This window comes from Arachis hypogaea, chromosome 12 (assembly GCF_003086295.3).
Source record: "Arachis hypogaea cultivar Tifrunner chromosome 12, arahy.Tifrunner.gnm2.J5K5, whole genome shotgun sequence".
NCBI classification, from domain to species: Eukaryota; Viridiplantae; Streptophyta; class Magnoliopsida; order Fabales; family Fabaceae; genus Arachis; species Arachis hypogaea.
In genome coordinates, this window is record NC_092047.1 from 58,502,500 (window position 1) to 58,508,910 (window position 6,411).

General features: G+C 40.3%; 1 non-coding gene across 1 annotated transcript; it reads left to right on the forward strand.

Annotated features, from left to right (window-relative positions):
• Positions 1-5,833: 5,833 nt before the first annotated feature.
• On the forward strand, positions 5,834-5,941 carry LOC112732073 (small nucleolar RNA R71). Its single transcript, XR_003167812.1, has one exon. It is a non-coding gene; the product is annotated as a small nucleolar RNA R71 (small nucleolar RNA).
• Positions 5,942-6,411: the final 470 nt, after the last annotated feature.

Genomic DNA, 6,411 nt, shown 5'->3' on the forward strand with positions numbered 1-6,411 from the left:
GAACATGAAGATTTAAATTTTGGAAAAATCAGCATTGGCACGCACGCGCACTCCATGCGCACGCGTGGATGAGGATGGGTAGAAGTGGCGCGCAAGGATGGACGCATGATGGACGAAAATATTCTTATGTCGGTCAGAAACTAGTAATGAGTCTGGTGCACGAAATCGTGATTGTTCATTCCTTGGTAACGGCGCTAAAAACTTAATACGCACGTTCATAATTTTAGTTCTCTTCACAATTTCAATACAACTAACCAGCAAGTGCACTGGGTCGTCCAAGTAAAAAACCTTACGTGAGTAAGGGTCTATCCTACGGAGATTGTCGGCTTGAAGCAAGCTATGGTCACCTTGTAAATCTCAGTCAGGCGGATTCAAATGGTTATGGTGAATTGATAATTAAAAACATAAATAAAATATAAATTAGGATAGAGATACCTATGTAATTCATTGGTGAGAATTTCAGATAAGCGTATAGAGATGCCTTTCGTTCCTCTGAACCTCTGCTTTCCTGCTATCTTCATCCAATCATTCCTACTCCTTTTCATGGCAAGCTTTATGTAGGGAATCACCGTTGTCAATGGCTACATCCCATCCTCTCTGTGAAAATGGTCCAATGCGCTGTCACTGCATGGCTAATCATCTGTCGGTTGTCGATCATACTGGAATAGGATTTACTATCCTTTTGCGTCTGTCACTACGCCCAGCACTCGCGAGTTTGAAGCTCGTCACAGCCATCCCTTCCCAGATCCTACTCGGAATACCACAGACAAGGTTTAGACTTTCCAGATCTCAAGAATGGCCGTCCATGGGTTCTAACTTATACCACGAAGATTCTAATATCTCAGACTCGGTCCTCTGTATTAGATATCTAAGAGATACTCATTCTAGCTTGTTTGCATGTAGAACGGAAGTGTTTCTTAGGCACGCGTTCATAGGTGAGAATGATGATGAGCGTCACATAATCATCACATTCATCATATTCTTGGGTGCGAATGGATATCTTAGAGAAGGAATAAGCTTGAATTGAATAGAAAAACAGTAGTACTTTGTATTAATTCATGAGGAACAACAGAGCTCCATACCTTAATCTATGGAGTGTAGAAACTCTACCGTTAAAAATACATAAGTGATAAGGTCCAGGCATGACCGAATGGCCAGCCCCCAAAACGTGATCAAAGGATCAAAAGATAATCCAAAGAAGTAAATACAATAGTAAAAAGTCCTATTTATACTAACTAGTTACTAGGGTTTACAGAAATGAGTAAATGATGCAGAAATTCACTTCTGGGGCCCACTTGGTGTGTGCTTGAGCTGAGCATTGAGCTTTACACGTGTAGAGGCTTGTCTTGGAGTTGAACGCCAGTTTGTAACATGTTTCTGGTGTTTAACTCCACTTTGCAACCTGTTTCTGGCGTTTAACTCCAGAATGCAGCATGGAACTGGCGTTGAACACCAGTTTGCGTCGTCTAAACTCGGGCAAAGTATGGACTATTATATATTGTTGGAAAAGCCCTGGATGGCTACTTTTCAACGCAATTGAGAGCGCATCATTTGGAGTTCTGTAGCTCCAGAAAATTCACTTTGAGTGCAAGGAGGTCAGAATCCAACAGCATCTGCAGTCCTTTTTCAGCCTGAATAAGATTTTTGCTCAGGTCCCTCAATTTCAGCCAAAAATTACCTGAAATCATAGAAAAACATACAAAATCATAGTGAAGTCAAGAAATGTGATTTTTATTTAAAAACTAATAAAAATATACTAAAAACTAACTAAATCATACTAAAAACTATGTAAAAACAATGCCAAAAAGCGTATAAATTATCCGCTCATCACAACACCAAACTTAAATTGTTGCTTGTCCCCAAGCAACTGAAAATCAAATAGGATAAAAAGAAGAGAATATACTATAAATTCCAAAATATCAATGAAACTTAGCTCCAATCAGATGAGCGGGACTTGTAGCTTTTTGCCTCTTGAATAGTTTTGGCATCTCACTTTATCCATTGAGGTTCAGAATGATTGGCATCTATAGGAACTCAGAGTACAGATAGTGTTATTGATTCTCCTAGTTCAGTATGTTGATTCTTGAACATAGCTACTTTATGAGTCTTGGCCGTGGCCCTAAGCACTTTGTTTTCCAGTATTACCATCGGATACATAAATGCAACAGACACATAACTGGGTGAACCTTTTCAGATTGTGACTCAGCTTTGCTAAAGTCCCCAATTAGAGGTGTCCAGGGTTCTTAAGCACACTCTGTTTTTGCTTTGGACCTTGACTTTAACCGCTCAGTCTCAAGTTTTCACTCGACACCTTCACGCCACAAGCACATGGTTAGGGACAGCTTGGTTTAGCCGCTTAGGCCAGGATTTTATTCCTTTAGGCCCTCCTATCCACTGATGCTCAAAGCCTTGGATCCTTTTTATTACCCTTGCCTTTTGGTTTTAAGGGCTATTGGCTTTTTGCTCTTGCCTTTTGGTTTAAAGAGCTTTTGGCTTTTTCTGCTTGCTTTTTCTTTTTCTCTTTTTTTTTCGCCATTTTTTTTTCTGTAAGCTTTTGTATTCACTGCTTTTTCTTGCTTCAAGAATCATTTTTATGATTTTTCAGATTATCAAATAACATTTCTCTTTTTTCCTTATTCTTCAAGAGCCAACATATTTAACATTCATAAACATCAAATTCAAAAGACATATGCACTGTTCAAGCATACATTCAGAAAACAAAAAGTATTGCCACCACATCAAAATAATTAAACTAGTTTCAAGGATGAATTCGAAACCATGTACTTCTTGTTATTTTGTAATTAAAACATTTTTCATTCAAGAGAGGTGATGGATTCATATTCATAACTTTAAGGCATAGACACTTAGACACTAATGATCATGTAATAAGACACAAATATAAATAAACATAAAGCTCAAAAATCGAAAAACAGAAAAATAAGAACAAGGAGATTAAGGAATGAGTCCACCTTAGTGAGGGTGTTGTATTCCTCTTCTTGAAGAACCAATGGTGCTCTTGAGCTCCTCTATGTCTCTTCCTTGTCTTTGTTGCTCCTCCCTCATAGCTCTTTGATCTTCTCTAATTTCATGGAGGATGATGGAGTGCTCTTGGTGCTCCACCCTTAGTTGTCCCATGTTGGGGCTTAATTCTCCTAGGGAGGTGTTGATTTGCTCCCAATAGTTTTGTGGAGGGAAGTGCATCCCTTGAGGTATCTCAGGGATTTCATGGTGAGGAATTTCTTCATGTTCTTGTTGAGGTCCATAAGTGGACTCTCTTATTTGTTCCATCCTTTTCTTAGTGATGAGCTTTTGAGATGAATCTCTCCATCTCCCATGACTGAGAGGTGGAAGCAATTGCCTTCCCTTTCCTCTTTCTAGAGGTTTCTCTGGCCTTAGGTGCCATTAATGGTTATGGAAATACAAAAAGCTATGCTTTTTACCACACCAAACTTAAAATATTTGCTCGTCCCCGAGCGAAAGAAGAAAGGAAGTAGTAGAAGAAGAAGAAAATGGAGGAGATGGAGGTGTGTGAATGGTTCGGTCAAGGGGGTTTAAGTGGTTATGATGTGTGAAAAGGAAGGAGTGATGGTTTGAATTTAAGTGGGTGGGTGTAAGTGGGTTGTATGATGGTTTTGGAGGAGTAATGGAGGTGATTGGTGGAGGTTAATTGAGGAAGAATGTTATGAAAAGGTGTGAAGATGAGAGATGAAGTGGTAGGGATCCTGTGGGGTCTACAGATCCAGTGGAGCCAAGGACTTAACATCCCTGCTCCAATTAGGCGTGTAAAACGCCCTTGCTGTACAATCCTGGCGTTTAACGCCAGACTGCTGCTTGTTTCTGGCAATAAACGCCCAAATGTAGCTTGTTTCTGGCATTTAACGCCAGATATATGCTTGGTTCTGGCGTTAAACGCCAGCTTGGTGCTTGTTTCTGGCGTTAAACGCCAGACAGATGCTTGTTTCTGGCGTTTAACGCCAGCATGCCTCTCCTCCAGGGTGTGCTATTTTCAATGCTGTTTTTCATTCTGTTTTTGATTTTTCAGTAGTTTTTGTGACTCCACATGATCATCAACCTAATAAAACACGAAATAACAAAAAAGAAAATAAAATAGATATGATTAAATAACATTGGGTTGCCTCCCAACAAGCGCTTCTTTAATGTCAATAGCTTGACTGTGAGCTCTCATAGAGCCTCACAGATAATCAGAGCAAGGTTGGAACCTCCCAACACCAAACTTAGAGTTTGAATGTGGGGGTTCAACACCAAACTTAGAGTTTAACTGTGGGGGCTTTGGTTGACTCTGCAGTGAGAGAAGCTTTTCATGCTTCCTCTCCATGGTTACAGAAGGAGATCCTTGAGTTTTAAACACAAGGTTATCCTCATTCAGTTGAAGGATCAATTCTCCTCTGTCCACATCAATCAAAGCTCTTGCTGTGGCTAGGAAGGGTCTTCCAAGGATAATGGATTCATCCTCTTCCTTCCCAGTGTTTAGGATTATGAAATCAGCAGGGATGTAAAGGCCTTCAACCTTTACTAGCACGTTCTCTACTAGTCCATAAGCCTGTTTTCTTGAGTTGTCTGCCATCTCTAATGAGATTCTGGCAGCTTGCACCTCAAAGATTTCCAGTTTCTCCATTACAGAGAATGGCATGAGGTTTATCCCTGACCCAAGGTCACATAGAGCCTTCTCAAAGGTCATGTTGCCTATGGTACAAGGTATTAAGAACTTTCCAGGATCCTGTTTCTTCTGAGGCAATGTCAGTTGATCCAGAGCACTCAGTTCATTGATGAGCAAGGGAGGTTCATCTTCCCAAATCTCATTACCAAATAATTTGGCATTCAGCTTCATGATTGCACCAAGGTACTTGGCAACTTGCTCTTTAGTGACATCTTCATTCTCTTCAGAAGAAGAATACTCATCAGAGCTCATGAATGACATAAGGAGGTTCAATGGAATCTCTATGGTCTCCAGATGAGCCTCCGATTCCTTTGTTTCCTCAGAGGGAAACTCCTTGTTGATCACTGGACGTTCCAGGAGGTCTTCCTCACTGGGATTCACGTCCTCTCCCTCCCTTGTAGGTTTGGCCATGATGGTTAAATCAATGGCCTTGCACTCTCTTTTTGGATTCTCTTCTATATTTCTTGGGAGAGTACTAGGAGGAGTTTTAGTGACTCTTTTACTCAGCTGGCCCACTTGTGCCTCAAAATTTTTAATGGAGGACCTTGTTTCATTCATAAAACTTAAAGTGGCCTTAGATAGATCAGATACTATATTTGCTAAGCTAGATGGATTCTGCTCAGAATTTTCTGTCTGTTGCTGAGTGGATGATGGAAAAGGCTTGCTATTGCTAAACCTGTTTCTTCCACCATTATTAAAGCCTTGTTGAGGCTTTTGTTGATCCTTCCATGAGAAATTTGGATAATTTCTCCATGAGGGATTATAGGTGTTTTCATAGGATTCACCCATGTAATTCACCTCTGCTATTGCAGGGTTCTTAGGATCATAAGCTTCTTCTTCAGAAGATGCCTCTTTAGTACTGTTGGATGATTCCTTCAATCCATTCTGACTCTGAGAGATCATATTGACTTGCTGAGTCAATATGGTATTCAGAGTATCAATTTCAAGAACTCCATTCCTCATAGGCGTCCCATTATTCACAGGATTCCTTTCAGAAGTGTACATGAACTGGTTATTTGCAACCATGTCAATGAGTTCTTGAGCTTCTGCAGGTGTTTTCTTTAGGTGAATGGATCCACTTGCAGAATGGTCCAATGACATCTTTGATAATTCAGACAGACCATCATAGAATATATCCAGGATGGTCCATTCTGAAAGCATGTCAGAAGGACACTTTTTGGTCAGTTCCTTGTATCTCTCCCAAGCTTCATAGAGGGATTCACCTTCTTTTTGTTTGAAGTTATGAACATCCACTCTAAGCTTACTAAGCTTTTGAGGAGGAAAGAACTTGGCTAAGAAAGCCGTGACCAGCTTTTTCCAAGAGTTCATGCTAGCTTTAGGTTGAGAGTCCAACCATATTCTAGCTCTGTCTCTTACAGCAAACAGGAAAAGTATAAGCCTGTAGACCTCGGGGTCAACCCCATTGGTCTTAACAGTATCACAGATCTGCAAGAATTCAGTTAAGAACTGAAAAGGATCTTCTGATGGAAGTCCATGGAACTTGCAGTTCTGTTGCATCAGAGAAACTAACTGAGGTTTAAGCTCAAAGTTGTTTGCTCCAATGGCAGGAATTGAGATGCTTCTTCCATGTAAATTGGAATTTGGTGCAGTAAAGTCACCAAGCATCTTCCTTGCATTGTTATTATTTTCGGCCATGTCTCCTTCTTTTTCGAAAATTTCTGTCAGATTTTCTCCAGAGAGTTGTGCGTTAGCTTCCCTTAGCTTCCTCTTCA